General features: G+C 38.8%; 2 pseudogenes; one reads left to right on the top strand and one right to left on the bottom strand.

The window, feature by feature from the left end:
- Positions 1–17,240, top strand: part of LOC149171510 (uncharacterized) — a 53,133-nt pseudogene extending 35,893 nt beyond the window's left edge.
- Positions 17,241–18,520: 1,280 nt separating this feature from the next.
- On the bottom strand, positions 18,521–21,498 carry LOC149171509 (alpha terpineol synthase, chloroplastic-like; annotated as a pseudogene).
- Between the last annotated feature and the right edge of the window lie 598 nt (positions 21,499–22,096).

Here is a 22,096-nt window from a genome sequence, read left to right as displayed (position 1 = left end):
GACAAATATTCCTATAATGGTATGGAAATTTATTTATTTGTAATGCCTTAATTAAATTTTCAATATTTAGAAATTTATGAATAACATAATCAATTTCAAATTTAAATGTGGGATTTATTAACTTTTGTTTGAACAAAATATATATTTATATATATATATATATATATATATATATATATATAATTTATACAAACTAAATTTATTTAATTTAAAATAAAAAAAATATTATATTTAATATTTTTCATGACATATATATATATATCAAATTCTTTATATTATTTAGATAAAAATATTACTCAAAATTATAAAACTAAATAAATGTATAATTAAATTAAAATCAAAACAAGTGTTTCAAAATTATTAATATGCTAATATAATCACCATATCTTTTATATGTTAAAAAATAATTTAAATCTATATGCATTTGAAGCGTTCTCATTTCATTATGAGAGATGGTCCTAATCCAAAGAAATCAAAATGCATGTGTAATGTTATTTAGCATTTTTGCTGAATTTATGTGATGATATTCAAAATTTTCCAAACTTTCACATGGATAAGTTGCATATGTAACTTAAAAAGGACCTTTTTATTAGTCCCTGCGTTAGGCAGCGCAGGGACTATAGTGATCACTCAGCATTGGCCGAGCATTAATTCGCTTTGACTAATTAAGCATAACCAATGTTTTAAGAGAAATATCCCGCAAATAATTTTTTATGCAAAGTTTGAATTTCCACCTCTTATTGCTGGAAAACTGTATGATTTTCATGTTTTTAATTAAAACTTAGGATAACCAGTTTTGAATTTTAATTCGATGTGGTTTAATGCTAGTTTGCAGTTAACATTAATTCTAAAACATTTAATGTTTTAGAATACTTTCCATTAAATCATAACCAAAACTTTTTGTGTCGTGTTGTGTAATTTAATGTTTTCGAATATTAAATCATGACCAAAAATTTTTGTGTCATGTTGTGTAAGTGGTTGTTGGCATGTTAACCATCTGTTAGGCTTGCCACAGCTGCCAAAAAACACCCATAGCTGCCAAAACAACACAAGCATCTGTCATGCTGTCATGCTTCCCACAACTGCTAAAATAACACAAGATCCCTCGTGCTCTTGTTGCTTATTGTTTGCTTTGTAGACTCCTGATTATTCTCCTGAGCACACTAGAATCACTGAAAGATACTCCAAAAAATACTCCTTTAGTCTCATGGCCCTTCAGCACACTAGAATAGTAGAAAGATATGTCATATCCCTTTAGTTGGCCCTTCAGCGCACTAGAATAGTAGAAAGATATGTCATATCCCTTTAGTTAGCCCTTCAGCACACTAGAATAGCACATGAAAATAACAAAAAGATATGCCATATCCCTTTAGTTAGCAGATTGCAAAGGTTGAGTTAGCAGATTGCACCAGAATATCACATGAAAATAACATAAAGATATGCCATATCCCTTCAGTTAGCAGATTGTAGAGGTTGAGTTAGCAAATTGCAGAGGTGCAGAAAAATTTGTTTTGTGCCTCTTTGAAAAAACTCCAAACCAATTATGGAACATGAAGAACAACAAGAAGAACAATAGAACATAAACAATTAAATTGTAGCAACAAATCCTGAAAGTAAGAAACTATTGCATTCTTTTTCATACATATTTCTCATGCTGGAAGATATTTCTCATAGCCCTTCAGTTAGCAACAACGAGTCATACAAATGATATGGTATGTTTTACAATGTCTAGAAAGTTTCAATAAATTTTGTAGCCCTTCAGTTAGCAGACAACGACTCATACAAATGATATGGTATGTTTTACTATGTCTAGAAAGTTTCAATAAATTTTCAAAATTTCACTCTGTAAATAAATCTATTTACAATTTTTCACTCTGCAAATTTTCATATTAAAAGTTAAAATGAATCTATATAGCTAGTAATAGTATCTAGTCTTGTTTCTGCCTCCCTCTTCTGGTTCCTTTTCTTTTTTGAAATCTATGCCTTCATGGCCCTTTTATTTGTTCCCCTTTTTTCCACCATTAACGTCTCTAACCTCCTATCCATCTGTTTTGAATTTAGTTGAGCATTCTAAAGCTCCTACCCAACTAATTAATTAGTGAGCTTGGTGATTCCCAAACTGAAACCCACTATATCTAATTAGAATTTTGGAGGAACATGGCATGTTAGTTGTGGTTTATCTAATCTATCATACTAGTCTAAATCCCATGGGGTTGACTTGATCCAGGTGGATATTGGTGGCCACCTGCCAAGTCCACCTGGACCCCCACCATTGTGTTTCTCAGCATTTTCAGTTTCCTTAATTGTAGCACAACTTACTATTTTTAGCAGTTTTTCAAGTCCTGAACTTCCGGAGCCGTTTTGAGGCCCTAAACGATGTTTTTTGGGGAATCCAAGGGCAACATGGGTCCATGGAATGGACGGATGTTGCCCGTTCCAACAATGGTAGTGCTCAGATAGATCTTTCTAACGAGCTATTGCATGCGTCAAACGGAGATCATATGCCAAAGTTACGACCCCGGGAAGTTGATGTACCAATTTACCCCAAACGGGGCCCACAGTTTGGCGTTTCATCTCCTAGGGTTAGGTTTTGGAATGTGAAGGGTTTTCCATTGTTTCTCAAACAATAAATAGGCCTTCGAGCCTCATTGTAACACAGTTCAGAGGCATGTAGATGTTACATATCTTCTCAGAGATAAGCTACCATCGCCCTAGCTGGTTTATTTCCATTTCTGGTTGTAAGCATATTTCAGTATTTTCCATTAATGAAATGAAGTATTATTTCCGCTGCATCTTTGTGTATATGGTTATCTCTGTAATTTGTTGTGTTCCTGTTTAAATCCGGATCAGTGGTATCAGAGCGGTCTGCTTTTTCTCTGTTTTTCTTTGCATGTCCCCAACAAGGTCGGGATATAAGGAGTTAGGGCTTGAACTGGTTGAACCTTTGCAAGACCAGCCTCGCAAATCCCGATGGCCTCCCATGGCGGATGAGAAGAAAGACGAGGGGGCAGGAGATCCCATCAAAATTTTGCTCAAAGAAGCCCTCGAGCGACAACGAAACGCAATGATGGACAGCTTTGCCCAGATCCTTCAGCGGCTACCCAGAAGCGACGCATCGGCTTCCAGCAGCGACTCTGGAAACGCCACACCCTTTAAGGTACAAGTTAATTTTGAAATCCCCATATTCGAGGGTCAGATAGACGCAGATGCTGTAGATAAATGGTTAAATCTGCTAGAGGGTTATTTTTCTGTTCATGAATTTTCGAGTCGGGAAAAGATTGTTTTTGCTCTTCTCAAAGCAGCCCCCCACGTCAAGGACTGGTGGGAAACCTACTGCGAGCAGAAGGATGAAAGTACTGGCTCACTATTTTCAGCCGCACCCACCTGGAATTCGTTCTGGGATGCCATCAAGGAGCAGTACTACCCTGTTGGAAGTTATGAGGATGAATACATAAAGTGGACCACGCTGCGGCAGGGAAGGGACCAAGACGTGCCGGAGTTCACCAATCTTTTCCATACCCTTCGCACAAAGTTGGGTATCAAGGATTCAGAGCAACATTTGATACTCAAATACCATGGCTGCCTGCACAAGTGCATCCAGGAAGAAATACAATTCCTAAACATCTCCTCGCTCGGCACAACATACCGATATGCCGTCAAGGTCGAGCAGAAGTTTAAACAAAAGAAGCGAGACTTTGGATCTGCGAATCCAAAGCAGGGGAAAGGTGCCCCTAAACCACAGAACAAAGGACAAAGCCAAGGCGGGACAGCCCAAGACAACCAGCCGAAGCTGCAAGCAAAGAACAGCGCCGCGAAGCCGAGAAAGGACACTGGAAAATGGTGCGAGTTCCATAAGAGCTCCACTCACAACACAAGTGAGTGTCGGGCCAAGAAGTCACTGGTGGCTGAGCTAAAGGCTTCAGAATCAGATGCATGTTCCGACTCTGAGTCAGAACCCGATAAGGGGAATGAAAAAGGGAAGCAAATCATTGATGCGGATCCCAACGCTACTGTTGCTACCGCAAAGATCCAGAAAAATGAACCCGAAGATCCAGAGGAGGAGGAGCGTCTCTTCCACTCCCAGATGTGGGTAAAGGGCTCCCCGATACAGTTCATTGTTGATAGCGGGAGTCAAAAGAACCTCATTTCGGCAGAGGTCGTGAAGCGGTTGGGCTTACCGACCACAGCACATCGACAACCATACACCATTGGGTGGCTTCACCAAGGACGAGATCTTCACGTGAGCCAGCAGTGTCGCCTTCCATACAACATCAAGCCCTTCACGGATGAGGTATTTTGTGACATTGCTCCCCTTGAAGTTTGTGATGTATTACTAGGACAACCATACTTGTGGAAGCGACATGCTGTGTATGAATCAAGGCCCCGTGCTGTTATTATTACATTGGGAAATAAGTTGTACAGGATACCAGAGGTAGCACCACCTACTTCCATCTCTTTGATTACTGCAAAACAATGCAGTAAGATCATTTCCAAAACCAGGAAATTTGTTTTCCTGATGATACGCCCTCAAGGAAAGAAGAAGACAGTGGCCGCGACCTCCAGACAGGGTCCCTCTGCACGACAACTACAGATGGACAAGGTTGTGGAGGAATACGAGGACATCTTCACCTCCCCGGCAGGGGTTCCTCTGCACTGTCAGGTCAAGCACTCCATCGATCTAACCCCAGGTGCGCCGCTACCCAATGGACCAATTTATCGGCGCTCCGTTCTGGAGAACAATAAAATCAAGAGGCATATTCAGGAGCTCCTACAGAAAGGTCACATCCGTCTGAGTTCATCGCCTTGTGGGAGCCCGATCATGTTGGTATAGAAGAAGGATGGGACGTGGAGACTCTGTATTAACTATCGGGCGCTGAACAAGATCACTGTCCGTAATAGGTACCCGATCCCGCGGATTGATGACCTCCTAAACCAACTAAAGGGGGAGAAGTATTTCAGCAAGATCGATCTGAAGTCAGGATATCACCAGGTACCAATCGAACCCTCTAATGTGTGGAAGACTGCCTTCAAATCCAAGGAGGGCCTCTTCGAATGGTTGGTTATGCCTTTCGGATTGACAAATGCTCCTGCAACCTTCATGAGGCTAATGGATGACATCTTGCGGCCATTCACCAACTCCTTTGTAGTAGTATACTTGGATGACATTCTGATCTTCAGCCAGAGTTGGGAAGAGCACCTCCACCACATCCGACAGGTTCTCCAAACACTACGGCAACACAAGCTATGTGCCAATTTGGAGAAATGCACTTTTGGCATGACCCAGGTTCAGTATCTGGGATTCATCATTGATGAACAGGGGGTGCATGTCAATCCAGCCAAGATCCAAGTCATTCGGGATTGGCCCTCTCCAACCACTCTAACAGAGCTTCGCAGCTTTCTAGGTCTTGCCAACTTCTACCGCAGGTTTGTGTTGGGGTTTTCTCATATTTCTTGGCCCTTGAGTCAAGTCACCAAGGGAGGGGCGAAAGAAAAATTCTTCTGGTCTGAATCTCAACAGAAGGCATTCATGGAGTTGAAGGATCGCCTCTGCACGGCACCAGTGCTCGCGTTACCAGATTTACAACAACCATTTGAGGTCGAGATAGATGCCTCTGACTATGCTATTGGGGCAGTCCTTACTCAACATGGACATCCAGTGGCATATCACAGTGAAACACTTTCAGACACAGTCCGGAAGTACCCCACTTATGATAAAGAGATGTATTCCATTGTACAGGCCTGCCGACAATGGAAGCATTACATTTTGGGGAAGGAAACGGTCATCCACACAGACCACCGACCCCTGCAGTTCATACAAACCCAAGGGAAATTGCAGAATGATCGCCATCAGAAGTGGTCTACATACCTGCAACAGTTCCACTTGAATATCAAGTATAAGAAGGGCAGCACCAATAATGTTGCAGATTGCCTCAGTCGACCACCGATCATGGCGTTAACTACCATGCTCAACTCTTGTGGGCACGAGACTTCTGATTGGCCACTTCTCTACAAAAGCGACCCAGAATTCGGCCACACATACCAGACACTCTTGGAGGGTCGGCATGTTCTAGATTTTCACCTCCAGGATGCCCTATTATGCCACCTTGGTCACCTTTGTGTTCCTTCAAGCGAGTGTGCCAAGATGATTTGGGAAGCACACTACAGTCAGGTTGCTGGGCATTTCGGGGTCGAGAAAATAGTGGCAGTACTGCAAAATTATTTCTATTGGCCGAATCTTTGACAGGATGTTGGGAAGTACATCAGATCATGTACTGCCTGTGCCATTGCCAAACCGACCATTAAGAAGCACGGCCTCTATACCCCGTTGCCTACCCCTAATCGACCTTGGGAATCCATCTCCATGGATTACATGTCAGGCCTTCCTTCCACTAAGCATGGAAATGACTGTGTTTTTGTGGTCGTCGACAGGTTCTCGAAGATGGCCATTATGGTGGCCTGCAAGAAGAATATCACAGCAGAAGCCACTGCTAAACTCTTCTTTGAACGAGTATGGGTGCACTTTGGGATCCCACAGTCTATCATCTCAGATCGGGACAGTCGGTTTCTCAGCACATTTTGGTCCAGTCTCTGGTCAATGCTGGACACCAAACTCACGAAGTCCACAGCCTTCCATCCTCAAACTGATGGCCAGACAGAGGTTGTCAATAGGATGATTGTGCACATTCTACGCATTTATAACTCAAAGCATCCACGCACATGGGACAAGATCCTCCCCTATGTTCAACACAGCTACAACCGAGCTCTTCATAGCTCCACTAGCCATAGCCCTTTTCAGGTGGGTTTGGGATTCCAGCCACTGTGCCCCATTGATGTGGCCATGCCACTTGCAGCTACTCACATAAATTCAGCTCATGTCCAGTCTGAAACAGATAAGGCCACCAGCTTCATTGAGCGCATCCAACATATTCGCCAGCAGGTCCATGACATTCTTGAGAAATCAAATGCCAAGTACAAGCAGCGACATGATCAACATCGGGTGCCACACAAGTTTCAGGTGGACGACAAAGTCTTGTTGCATTTGCAAAAGGAACGCCTTACTGGAGCCTATCGGAAATTGAGACCACTCCGATATGGTCCTTACACCATTACTAAGGCTATGGGAGACAATGCATTTGAGCTCAGCATTCCCCCATTCCTTGGCCTGCACCCAGTGTTCAATGTGGACCGCCTTCGGCCATACTTTCCACCATTGCTAGACACATCCGACATTGCATAACAGCTCAAACCCACAGAATTAAATCCAGATTGCATGGAACAAGCTGCAATTGATCGGATCATGGAAACACAGATCAAGAACAATCGCCAACAGAATATCCAACTGTATCGAGTTGTCAAAGCAGGCCAACTCCTTCAGCAGGGCAAGTGGCTCACCAGGGAACAAGTTCAGCAAAAGTTTCCTCATCTCATGGAGGAGCTCAATGCAATGGGGACCATTGCTTCCTAAGGGGGGAGGAATGATCCAGGTGGATATTGGTGGCCACCTGCCAAGTCCACCTGGACCCCCACCATTGTGTTTCTCAGCATTTTCAGTTTCCTTAATTGTAGCACAACTTACTATTTTTAGCAGTTTTTCGGGTCCTGAACTTCCGGAGCCGTTTTGAGGCCCTAAACGACGTTTTTTGGGGAATTCGGGGGCAACATGGGTCCATGGAATGGACCGATGGACCGATGTTGCCCGTTCCAACAATGGTAGTGCTCGGATAGATCTTTCTAACGAGCTATTGTATGCATCAAACGGAGATCATATGCCAAAGTTACGACCCCGGGAAGTTGATGTACCAATTCACCCCAAATGGGGCCCACAGTTTGGCGTTTCATCTCCTAGGGTTAGGTTTTGGAATGTGAAGGGTTATTTCTCAAACAATAAATAGGCCTTCGAGCTTCATTGTAACACAGTTCAGAGGCATGTAGCCATCACATCTCTTCTCAGAGATAATCTACCATCGCCCTAGCTGGTTTATTTCCATTTCTGGTTGTAAGCATATTTCAGTATTTTCCATTAATGAAATGAAGTATTATTTCCGCTGCATCTTTGTGTATATGGTTATCTCTGTAATTTGTTGCGTTCCTGTTTAAATCCGGATCATGACTACTAGCCAGCAAGATCAAGAGGAATCGATGGGTGAGGGCCTAAAATGGAGTCTGTCAAACTCATATGTAGTGGACCTAGGGTGTTAAACTAGGTGGGACGATGTCACTGCGCGTCTCACACTACAACTACAACCCCTCCATAACCTCAGCTAGCTCTCATGGCTTGCTTTGGCCTTGAATTTCCTTTGTTTAGTATAGCAAAGAACATTAACAGGCATTCTGCGTGTGAAGTTTCACACAACAGAGAATGTCAGCTTTCTTCCATTCGGTATAGCATAGAACATAAATAGGCATTCTGGGTGTGAAACTTCTCATAACAGGCAATGCTGCTAGCTTCTGCAAAATCCTTTCCATGCCATTCGAGATTGCTAGAAACCTACCATTAAATCCATACAAACCTTTTCATTTTTCCATCCAGAATTCCATCCAAAGAAGCAAAGTTCTAAGATAGGGACATTTAATGAGGTCTTTTAGAAAGAAACAATGTTTCAATACCCTACAAGCTTCTCGCCCCAAGGTGTACCAGACCTGGCTCTATGCTAGGTCTACCAAACTTAGCTCTATATGGGTCTTCGTTATTAACCCAAATATAAAAAATGAAAACTACAATACCCAATTTCTAAAATATATATTCAGGTGCCTCTCGAACACAAACCCTGCTTCAAACATATAATGCCATATTCATTGTAGAATTAAGGAAAGAGTCTCGAGACATGGAATTGGAAAATGGTTCTATGAAACTTACCTACAATTCATTGATATGAGCTTTAAAGGAAACCATCATCATCTGCACCATTTTCAAGATGCTTGAAACACATTTAATTCTGCTATTTGAGAAACACATTTTGTGCAGTGGAAAATTCAATGTGCATTTTGACAATGGATAATGAAACATTTTGACAATGGATAATGAAATTTTCTTCAGGTGCCCAACAAACAGTTTTCATGGCTCTCTTCCAGAGCTTGTAATTGGGGTTAGGATATAACATAGCAATATATGTCCTTGTAATAGCTTATGGAAATCACTTTTTCATAGCACACATAGGAGAAGGCATAGCACTCTGAGGCTAATGAAAGCAAAAGTAGCCAAAGAATAGGTGTGGACAAGCTAAATCTCAACCTGCTTGACTGCCATTGCTGCCAGCAGGAACAACCACCTTGCTTCCCTTTCCAATCAACAAGTTGATTAGGCCAGAGAAATAATGCACATCACCTAGATAAATAACAGGGATTAGAGAACCAGATGTAGTTGTATGTTTCCTCTGGTTCATGAGTAATGCTACGAATTTCCTCAAGTAGTGAGCCACTCACACAATAGTCTTATTGACTGATGAGACTATTTTCATGGCTCTCTTCGAGAGCTTGCAGTTAGGGTTAGAGTATAACAGAGAAAACCCAGGCCCATATCTTTGATTCACTCATCAAAGCCTTCTAGTACCAACCTGGTTTAATAAATAGACGTGTGGTTTATCTTTTTAAATCAATAATGGCTCCCTCTAAATATGAGTACAGGTTGTCTAGAATGTTTGTCTCTGGTCTAGATATGTGCCAGCCAACAAGTAGATGTGGGAAACCATTCACATTGTGGGTTGGCCAGGTGGCCAGAATATGTTTCCGTGAATGATGCTCATATTAGAAAAACGAAAAAACAAAACCAAAAAAACATTAAACTTTGATATCGTATCAATAATTCGAGTTCTGTAAATAAATGGTCCTATAAAAAATCAGCCACGCTAAAGTGAAGTAATGTTTAATAATTAGCGATCAAGCGCAAAGCCTACGATGAGGAACTTAATATCTCAACATATGTAAGATTTGTTTGAATACTGTTGTAACCATATTACCAATAGATTTTATAATTAGCTATGTCGATAGAATAATTAGATTTTATAATTAGCTATGTCGACGGAATAATTCATATTGAGTAATGGCAACAACCGAACATAAGTTGCTAGGCTAGATAATAGTTATATTAACATATTGAAACTCATATAAATTTATAATATATGTTATATATATGCCATGTAGCACGTGAAACTTCGGCTCTCTCTGGGAAAATATCAGTTTCCTTGATTTTTGATATGAAACATATTTTCTGATTTCTCGGTTTCCTGAGTCTTTCCACAGCGATGCAACATCATTTTACAGGGTGCCCAATCTTAGGGTAAGCCAATACCTTGAAGCCTCTTTTAAATGCAGATGGTGAGGATAAATAAATTCTAGTTCAAATAAGCTTTTCAAGATAGTTTGTCTCATTATTATCAAGATATTTTATTTTCTACTTTTACAGTTTCCCACCCAACCATGTTATTCCATCCTTGGGAATGGTGGTTGAATTGTGATCCATGAACTTGGGATTGCAATTTGCATGAGTCGTGGCCACAAATTTCTTTGTTAACCAAATTAGTTCTTGTCAAATAATTATGTACTTTTAATATTTTTGTGCAACTGAATCCAAGGTGCCTGAATTAGTAATTGTTTTGATGGTGATTTAAAGAGGGGACAATGGACAAAAACTCAGTCTAATAAAAAATGTTATTGAAGAAACTACGAAGAAAGGTGCCGAGAATATGGATCTTCGAGGAAGATTAGTGGAACAGCTTGACTGGTTCCCTAATTCAATTGGAAAGGTTAGCAACCTTGTCCAAGTCAATTTGTCTAAGAACTATATTGTGACACTTCCTAGTTCCATAGGAAATATTTCCTGGTTAACAAATTTAGACTTGCCTTCAAATCAATTGCATAGTCTTCTTGATTCCATTGAGGAGATTTCAAGCCTGACTAATCTAGATTTACACGGCAACCACTTGAAGAGTTTTCCTCCCTCAATTAGGGATCTTTCTAGTCTTACAAATCTTAACCTGAGTACAAACTAGCAGTCCTCACCACCAGAGTCTATTGGGAAGATGACCAACTTGAAAAGCCTAAATGTAGAGACAAATGAGATAGAGGAACTACCATATACAATTGACCAATTTACTGCTCTCATTGAATTGTGAACTTATTTCAATCACCTCAAAGCATTGCAAGAGGTAGTTGGAAAGCTTGTGCCTTCAAAAGTCCTAACACTGCACTATAACAGAATAAAAGAGCCTACCAACTACTATGGCTTCTTTATCAAGTTTGAAAGAACTTGATGTGAGCTTCAATGAACTGGAGTTAATACCCAAAAGCTTGTTCTTTGCTACTAGTCTTGTCAAACTAAATGTTGGTAGAAATTTTGTTGACTTGCAATCCCTTCGTTGGTCCATAGGAAATCTTGAAATGCTTGAGGAGTTAGATATCAGTAGAACTAAATGTTGGCAGAAATTTTGTTGGCTTGTAGTTGTTGGAATTTGACAACTAATTAATGTAAATTTGGGTAAAATTGTATTAGTTATTGACAAGTTAGTTTTATACCGAAACAACAGTTATGTAATTGAGTAGGCTCATATAAAACTAATGAATGCCCGAACTATTGTAATGGAGAATCATTTATTGATTAAATAGAAATTCCAATCCCTTGCCCCGTGGATGTTTCCTTGACACCTTGTAAGGGTTTTACCACGTAAATATTGATTTTTTACTTGTGTGGTTGTATTCAGTTTCATTTTCTTTCTTGTTTAGTAACCTGTTATAACTACAAATGGTATCGGAGCCTGTATGCAAGGAGGAGGAGCGTGGAATGAACTCTACTCTCTGCGTGTAAATAAAAAGGAGTCTATTGTGCCAAAACAGAACCTATGTCTCTACTCTCTATGTGTAAAATCCAGAACGATTGAGGAGCGAGGAGGACTCTACGCTGCCAAACCAGAACCTGTGTCTCTGCTCTCTGCATGTAAAACACAGAACCGTGGAGGAGCGAGGAGGAGTCTACACTGCCAAACTAGAACTTGAGTCTCTGCGTAGCAAAAACAGTGGCCAATGCGTGAAGACTCAAAGGTGAAATCACAGTGTTGTGACTTCCCTGCAAGAGGTGATTGACCGAACCCCATGTGCCTGTAGCAAAGCAGTGGCCAGTCTCTGCTCTGCGTAGCAAACACAATGGCCAGTCTCTACGTAGCAAAAACAATGGCTAGTGCATCAAGACTCCCTCCGTGAGTAAAGACCCTTTGTGTGATCATCTTTGGAGGTGAATGCAAAGGTGACATCGTTGCTGGAACGTTCTATTTAGAGCTGCCTAGAATTGCATTAAAGTCGCTGGGAATTACGTTGAAGCTGCTGGCCTCTCCAAAGCCATAGAGAATTCATCATTGGTGCCAAAAAGCATTCATTGTTGGTGGAACGTTGTCCATCGTTGGCAGTCCAGTGTGCAAATACTGCATGAAGAGGATTTTTGAAGGAAAACCAATATTGTTTTTCACTGTGGAGGCCAGGTATGTTTTTTTCTCTTTCAACAAAATTTGTGAATAAATTCAGGGTTTGTTAAAAGGTTTCTTTGAATTGAAGAACAAAGGATTTTTTTTCCCAGGAAACTGAAATTAAACGAAAGGGAATTTGTAGGTTTTCTAATTCAATTAAAAAATATTGGGAAAGTAAAACTCTAAATTTTTTATTTGTTGGGGAATTTGTGAAATTTTTTGAGAAAACTAAAGTAGGGAAAATTAAAAGCATGGAAAATCCTTTGTTGGAAGAAGACAATCAAAATAATTTTTTTGAAAGAAACCCTAGGAGGAAAGAAATGGCCAAGATGACGAATGCAAAGTTCGAGGTGGAGAAATTCACCAGCAAGAACAACTTTGCTCTTTGGAAACTGAAAGTTAGGGATTTTCTGGTGCAACAAGGGTTGCACAAAGCTTTCGTCGGGGCAAATAAGAAACCTGACAGCATGAAATATTCAGATTAGGAGGACTTGGATGCCTGAGCTCTCAGTACCATTAGATTATGCCTGGCAGATGAAGTTCTCTTCAACATTGTTGAAGAGAGTACAACTTCAGGGTTATGGGAAAAACTGGAAAAAATATATGTGACAAAGTTGTTAACCAATAGAATTTATTTGAAAATACAATTGTACAGTCTTCGAATGAAGGAGGGTTCAAAAGTTGCAGAGCATTTAAATTATTTTAATACACTTATATTCCCATTATCAGATATGGAAGTTAAAATTCAGGAAGATGAGAAAGCTATAACCTTGTTGTGTTCTCTGCCCGAGTCATGGGACCACTTCGTAACTTTAATCAGTTTGAGCACTGCTAATTCTTTGAAATTTGAATCAGTTGTTGGAGCTCTCTTGTCTGAAGAAGTACGAAGGAAATCCAATACTGAAATAGCTACACTAGAAGCCATGATAGCTAGAGGACGGTCAAAGGAAAGAGGAGAAAAAGCAAGGGGGTATTCCAGATCTAAATCAAAGGGAAAGAAGTGCAAGGCAAAATGTTGGCACTGCAACAAAATTGGACACCTTAAGAAAGACTATTGGAAACGAAAAGAGTCTGATAACCCGAAGAAGGAAGCAAATTAGGTTGATTCAAGTATGACAGACGAAGTTTTATCTGCTAAAGAGTTATGTATGATAGATGAAACTTTAACTGTATGTAATGTCTCTCAGGGTTTTGAAAGTTGGTTGTTAGACTCTGGTGCTTCTCATCACATGTGTCCACACAGAAATTGGTTTACTTCATATGAAGATGTAAATGGTAGTTATGTGTTTATGGGTAATAATGTATCATGTCAGACTATTGGGATGGGAAATATCAAGATTAAAATGTATAATAACATAGTTAGAACATTAACTAGTGTTAGACATGTAACTGAATTGAATAAAATTTTGATTTCTTTGGGAGTGTTGGATTCAGATGGTTATAAGTTTACAAGTCAGAATGGAGTGCTAAAAGTCTCTAAAGGCGCCCTAGTAGTTATGAAAGCAGAAAAGGTCGGAAATCTTTACAAACTCAAAAGAAGTACTCAGGTTAGTGAAGTAGCAAATGTGTCAGAAAAAGAAGAAGAAGCTACTCGCATATGGCATCAGCAATTGGGTAACATGAGCGAGAAAGGTCTTCAGGTATTGATGAAACTTAAATCACTTCTTGATCTGAAATCTTTGAAGTTGGATTACTGTAAACAATTGTGTGTATGGAAAATAGTGTAAACAAGGATTTAAAACTCGAAATCATAATAGTAAAGATATTTTAGACTATATTCATTCTGATCTGTGGGGACCATCTCCTGTTGTATCATATGGAGGTTCTCTATATTTTTTAATGTTTATTGATGATTTCTCCCATAAAGTTTGGGTATTTATGTTGAAAAAGAAAGCTGATGTATTCAATATCTTTAAACAATTTAAAGAAATGGTAGAGAAAAGAACAGACATATTAATTAAATGTTTAAGAACTAACAACGATGGTGAATTTAATTCAATAGAATTTGAACAATACTGTAAGGATGAAGGAATTGTTAGACACAAAACTGATCTTTATACTCCTCAGAAAAATGGTGTTGTTGAACATATGAATCAGACTCTTATGGAAAGAGTCAGAAGCATGACCAAAAATGCTAACCTGCAAAAGGAGTTGTGGGCAGAAGCAATATCCATTGCTTGTTATTTAGTTAACAGATCACCTTCAGTAGCAATTAAATGTAAAATTCTTGAAGAAGTTTAGTGAGGTCAGTCTTGTGATTATTCACATTTAAGGATATTTGGTTGTGATGTTTATGCTCTTATTACTAAAAATCAACTTTCAAATTAGATCCAAAATCGAAATGTTATGTCTTTTTTGGATATGACTATGTGGTGAAATGATACACGTTGTGGGATCCTACATCGCAGAAGAGAGTCATTAGTAGAGATGTAACATTTGATCAATCTTCTCTGTTAAAATCAAATGTTGAAAGAATTCAACAGGAACAAGTATCGCTAAATCAACAAATTCAATTGGAGGCTAGACCTCTCTGTGAAAGTCAAAAGGAGGATGAGACTTTTGGAGAAAAAGGTGGTGAAGATACTGCTGAAGTTTTTGAACTAGTTCATCAACTAGTCACTCTAAGAAGGTCTACAAAGGAAAGAAAAACTCCCAAAAGGTATGAAGATTCTGCTTCATCTTTTGCTTTGATTACTGAAGATGGGGAACCTTCTTGTTATCAGGAAGCAGTAGATGATACAGATAGCAAAAAATGGAAAACAGCTATGGAACAAGAAATGGATTCCTTAGCCAAGAACAATACCTGGGATCTTGTAGAACTTGCTGAAAGGAGAAGTGTTGTTGGATGTAAAATGGGTCTTCAAACTGAAACAAAAAGTTGATGGAAGTATCGAAAGGTATAAGGCGAGACTGGTAGCAAAAGAGTATTCTCAGGTTGAATGTATCAGCTTTCATGAGATTTTTTCACCAATTATAAAACTTGTTTCTATTCATACTGTGTTAGCACTAACTGCATTACTTAACCTTCAGTTAGAACAATTAGATGTTAAAACAACTTTTCTACAGGGCGATTTGAATGAAGAGTTATATATGGAACAACCAGAAGGTTTTGTACAAGGTCACAGTAGAAGATTAGTTTGCAAGCTTAGGAAATCATTGTATGGTCTAAGGCAATCTCCCAGACAATGGTACAAGAAGTTTGACTCCTTCATGGTGAGCCAGAACTTTATTAGAAGTGAGTATGATCATTGTGTATACTTCAAGAGTTTCAATGGCATATTCATTATCTTAGCTTTGTATGTTGACAATATGCTTATTGCAAGCAAAAGCATGCAAGAGATCAACAGGTTAAAGGCTCAGCTCTCTAGGACCTTTGATATGAAGGATCTTGAAGCAACAAAACATATCTTGCGCATGGAGATACACAGATACATGAAAAATGGTAAGCTTTGGTTATCACAGCAGACGTATGTCGAGAAAGTACTTGAAAAGTTATGTATGAAGAATGTGAAACCTATTAATGTTCCATTAGCTTCCCATTTTAAGCTTTCTTAAGTTTTGAGTCCTAGAACTGATGAAGAAAATAAGTATATGTCTCATGTGCCATATGTAAATGTTGTAGGCAACTTAATGTATGCGATGGTATCTACAAGACCTGACGTTTCACATGCAGTTGGAGTTGTCAGCAAGTTCATGGCATACCTAGGTGAAGAACATTGGTGAGTAGTGAAATGGGTGCTTCGATATCTACGAGGCAAAAGTGACCATTGCATCATCTTTAATGGTAGTGAAGGATCATTTTGTGGATATGTAGATGTTGATTATGCAGGTGATTTGGACAAAAGAAGATCTACTACAGGTTATGTCTTTACTCTTGCGAGTGGAGCAATTAGTTGGATTTCAAAGTTTCAAGAGACAGTTGCGTTTTCCACTACCGAAGCAGAATATATAGTTGCTTTAGATGTCATTAAAGAAGCAATCTGGTTAAAGGATTTACTTGATGAGATTGGAAGGACGCAGGAGAAAGTGAATGTACTTTGTGATAGTCAGAGTGCTATTCACTTGGCTACAAATCATACTTATCATAGCATAACCAAGCACATTGATGTAAGGTATCATTTTCTGGGACATGTGATCGATGGCGGAAAAATAGCTCTTCAAGAGGTCCATACACGAGAGAATTGTGTAGACATATTCACAAAGCCAATTACAGTAGAGAAGTTGCGATGGTGTTTAGCTTCTCTTGGCTTGCAGAAGAGATCATGAATGGGCATGGGCAAGGGATTAGGAAAATTGTTGTCAAGGTGGAGTTTGTTGGAAATTGACAACTAATTAATGTAAATTTGGGTAAAATTGTATTAGTTATTCACAAGTTAATTTTATACCGAAACAACAGTTATGTAATTGAGGAGGCTCATATAAAACTTATGAATGCATGAGCTATTGTAATGGATAATCATTTATTGATTAAATAGAAATTCCAATCCCTTGCCTTGTGGATGTTTCCTTGACACCCTATCAAGGTTTTACCACGTAAATCTTGAGTTTTTACTTGTGTGGTTGTATTTAGTTTCATTTTCTTTCTTGTTTAGTAACCTCTTGTAACTACAGCAGTCCCTTCGTTGGTCCATAGGCAATCTTGAAATGCTTGAGGAGTTAGATATCAGTAGAAATCAAATAAAGTTCCTTTCAGTTTCATTTGCTATGTTAAATAAACTTCGAGTGTTTAAAGTAGAAGAGACCCCACTTGAAGTGCCTCCAAAGCATGTAACTGAAATGGGAGCTTAGGTAATGTACAATGTCAATGTTCAACATATATATTTGGTCTTTCAAACCATCCAGATCATATTTCTTTGCTCTTTTGGAGTTTGTGAAGTACAGGAATGAACAAATTTCTAAGAAGGAAGAAAAATCACAAGTTTCCAAGCCCAAGAGGAGGTGGTCAAAATTTCTATCATGTCTGCTAATCTTGACTTGAAATGAAGAAGCAAAGGCTATGTCAAAGCTTCAATAGGATTGCTACAAAATGAATTTCTGGTAAAACTTTAGTTCTACATATGCAAAGATTAAACATTCCGTTTCAACTTAAACATGGATCATAATATTGTCATGATCGAACAACTTTTGCATTTTGGTAGGGCACAAAATTTTATTTTTTATATATGTGACTTGTTAAGCAACACCAAAATATGAAGAGTAGCAGGAAGCCCATCATTTGACCTTTTAGGATCCACTTTTATTATAAGCTTATTCGAGAAAACCCACTCCAATCATTTGACCTTTTAGGATCCACTTTCTTTATAAGCTTATTCGAGGAAACCCAATCCAGATATTCTGAGGGAGCTTCTGGGGTTGTACTCTATACCCCAACTAGATCAGGAAATGTGGCAACTTTCAAATGTACTATTAAACCCAAACTGGATCAGGAAGTGTGGCAACTTTCAAATGTACGATTAGTGTGTCTTTTAATCAGTCATAAATGAACACTTTCAACATTACTTGGAGGCCACTTGATTGTTGAGGTCTTCTGTCGCTTTTAAATTTGACAATTATAAATGCTTTGCCTTTGCTTATAAATTTGAAAACTGTAAATGTGTTTCCTTTGTAGTTAAAATTTCTGGTACAAACACGGATTCAGGCAAATTAGTTGTATTTATTTGATGTGTAGATGGGCATTGTTGAAGGTTTTGAAAGAGCTACCTCTCTCTACCTGTGAGTTGCATTGCCCAATTAATTTAGATCAAATTAACAAGGCATATTCATCCCTGCATCCAAGCCACACAACAAAACACAGCATTGCCCAATTAAATTTAGATCAAATTAACAAGGCATATTCATCCCTACATCCAAGCAACAAAACATTTTTGTCCTGAAATTGCAAATCCGCAGGGACTACCGCTACACCAATGGCACTTGTTTAAATAGTGGCAGGATACAGAAATTGAAGAAGGTGCGACTCATCGACCTATCTTAACTTCATAAGCAACCTTCATCATTATGTATATCTAATCCAGCACACAATCAGGCAAGAAAGTACATACGGTTATCTCTTTAGGTCTAACGTGTGATTACAGAGGGACAGGTTCAAGAACGGTTATCATTACCAAATCGTTTATTTCATTGGTTGCGAAGCTATAGCCATCTCGGTGTTTGTAGCCATGATGAACAGCTCTGCAGACGTCAAAAGCATGTTTCTCTGGTTTGAGAAGCTCCCAATTTAATTCTTTGATTAAGTTATCGACCATGGCATGGATATGATTGACTTTATCTTCCTCTGTTAATCCGGGATTCTCTTTCATATAACATGATATACATGAAGCTTCTTCTCCACGGGCACTATCTGCCTGCAATAGCCATGCCAATGTCAGCATTTATATTCTAATGAAAACTCCTTAAAATTAGTGGTTCAATGCCACATAAAACTTCTTCTATTTGAATTTGGTTTGATATATGTCATACCTGGTAACAGCGAGTGTCTTTAAGTAGAAGGATGCCAGCGGCCAGGCTACTGAACCTCGATGGATAGTCGATTTCCTGGAGGATGTGGTGAGGAAAAGGAATGTCCATCGAGAGGATTGGTTGTAACTTGTAACATGGATATACGATAACCAAAACTAATCTTGCCATTTTCGTAGTACTCCTCGAATGTTGGAAGACAACCAGTGGAGATCCACTCTGCTTCTTTCATATACGAATCAAGATAGTCTTCCCACTGCACATACACAAGCAAAGCAAATTAACTAATCACCAACGTGGCCAAATCATTGTTCAAATATATGTAAGAATCCTTATTAACCATTATTAACCATACAGCATGTCGAGCATAGTTGATGGTATCTCGGCCTTGAGACTTCTTCGCCACTTGTGCCATTTTATTTACGGTTTCATAAAGCACTGTGTACACTCGTTTCATGTATTCTGGAAGGGAGTCTGTCGCTGATGGATCCCATCTGATCATATGCAATCAGTTGATCGCTGTATAGGCATTTTAAGAGCAAGAAAAAAATTTTCTCAATGTTTTTCACTGCTGTTACCACCTCTTAACTGCTGCTGGGAAGAGTTGGAGCTCTTCCATCGTTCCGAAGGTGTCATAGATATCTTCCAGAACAGTGACAAGATGACACATTTTGGCAAAACTGACTCGGAATGCAGAATGTTGTGGATCAATCGCAAAGCAAGAGGCCAAAGTGTAGTATTCGACATGACGGTGGCTAACAAAATTCATTTGAGAGAAGCCTGAATCCTTCCACCATCTAATCACAAACGATTACATTTTACATTATTGAATATTGGAAATCATTAGACTATTGACATCCAGATTTTGTGTAAGAAGAAAATATAATCCAGTAGGAAAGCTCATCACCTGGAGATATGTTTTAACTCTTTTTCTTGTATGGAGTGAAATATATTGAACTCCAATTTTGCAAGTTCTAAAAGTTTTTCGGGGTTCACGTATGACATCCATGCCATTCTGTAAACAAAAGTCCAACTAGTATTAACTGGAAATACCATATGGAAACTAAACCATTTAAAAACGGAGTTCTGTGGTAGAAAGTTAAAAAGGCAAGCCTCACTGCTTAAACAGGAAATAAAGTTAGATTGGCTGACTATTTCAGGATGAGAGCAGGATCGTTTTCAACATAAAGACAAAAATCTATAAAATACCTACTAGAAAAATCTATAAATTAAAAGAAATTTTCTCGTGTACATATAAAGTTGAAGTCGCGGAAATGAAATGGCCAGTGAGATAATTGTCCTACTCATTATATCCAAAGACGTCCATGTCATGCCTTGCTTCCAATCGTGGGAGATTTGTGTGCCAACCATATTCCATGACGTATTCTATCTGCAGCCACAAAATTCACATTATTATAAAACGCTTGTTGTAAATTAGCAAATGTACATCACATCAGAATCGGTCCTTTTTTTTCCAAAAACTCTGTAAAGAAGCCGTCAAAAAGATAGACGCCCAAAGAAATTTACTACCGAAATTTATTTATCATTTTTCATTGCTTCTTATCAATTTCCCTGCCTCACCTGTCGTGAAAGACTGGATAGCGGAATCTTTTCTAGATATTCTTTGACCGTCTTCCATAACTTTCTCATATGGAAAAGCAACGAGCGATGCCCGAAATAAATTGAAAACAGTTCGAATCTCTCCTTGATCTGTTTGAATGGAAGAACTGGCAAACTGCCCCTTCTCGTCTTTAAATTCTTCCAACACACCTGATATTCATGTATTATCAAATCTATGATTGTATTATCAAATCTATTCAATCATAAAGGAAATTATACGACGGATCTACCTACTTGAAGACACCGGGTACCCGTGTAGTCGAAGAGTTCGAAGCCCCAGTGCAGTTGAGTTGAGATCACTAACACCACTTTCTCTGCCACATCCGCTGCCTTTCTCGCTCCAGTAAATGTACGTGAAATTAATTTAATCATGTGTATGCCATAATATATAAAGCAGAAATAAAGAATGTCGATGAGGCTATGATGACTGACCTGTGAACATAATCCAGCGCTGATTTGGTCTCCACTTTGAAATGCCTATCGATTCCCAAACGTTCGATGCTATCGACCATGGAAAGGCGTGAAAGCAGATCATTGAGGGGAGTGATTGATAGTCATCTTCAATTTCAGTGAACATCTCTTTCACTTCCTTGATAAGTCTCTCTGCACGTTCACGGTATGAAGGCTCCTGACCCATGTACATTCAACACAGTAAATATAGAGGAAAAAAATAGCTATTTCTTTCACTTCAAAAGGAGAAATATGCATTGAAGAATAAGTTGAAAATTACGTCATAATGTGTGGAGAGAGCCTGTATGAAGTCGTCGCCCCAGAGGTTCGAATGATGATTCGCTATGCGTCTCTTTACACCAGTATTCGGAACACATGGTGATGGACGGCTTTCCGTCGCGCACACATTCCAAAAGTTGGGATTGTTGTAGAAAAAGGCTTGAAAGTCATGAGTAGAACTGGTCAGCGGTTTGTGAAGGGAGGATTTGGAAGGCAACGGTAAGATAGAAAGTATAGCCATTGGAATCTAATTAAGGAACTAAAAGTTTAAGGGACAGTTTTTGGTTTATGGTGCCATTCGAATTAACGAACTGAAATTTATAGGATGCAACTCCATCCCATTATTTAAAATAAAAAATTAGATCAGGAAAAGTTGCGGTTCATATTTAGCGCAATAAAGGGTCACAGTATCACCGATTTACACCCTTTCGGATTTCAATCTTCTATGGTTCCGAAGTATATGTTTCGGAAATATTCCCGATATATGGGACTCTCATACACGCTTTTTGGGTTTTGGGAGGTATTCCCGATATATTCTGTGATTTATTTTATTTTATTTTTTATTTTTATTTTTTAATAAGTATTCTAACTTACGGTTTATTCTTGGATGTTGAGGTTAAGTGGATGTTTTTTGGGTTTTTGGAAGTATTCTAATGGTTATTTTTTAAGATTTTTTAGGTTTTTGGAAGTATTTTAATGGACAACTTATTCTTCGATGTTGAGGTTAAGGGAATATTTTTTGGGTTTTTGGAAATATTCTAATGGTTATTCTCCATGTTTTTTATGTTTTTGTAAGTATCCTAATGGACAGCTTATTCTTAGATGTTGAGGTTAAGGGG

Source organism: Pinus tabuliformis, chromosome 4_2 (genome assembly GCF_031772625.1).
Source record: "Pinus tabuliformis cultivar Carrire ecotype Pingquan chromosome 4_2, CPIR1, whole genome shotgun sequence".
Taxonomy (NCBI): Eukaryota; Viridiplantae; Streptophyta; class Pinopsida; order Pinales; family Pinaceae; genus Pinus; species Pinus tabuliformis.
This window is presented reverse-complemented; position numbering and strand designations above follow the sequence as displayed.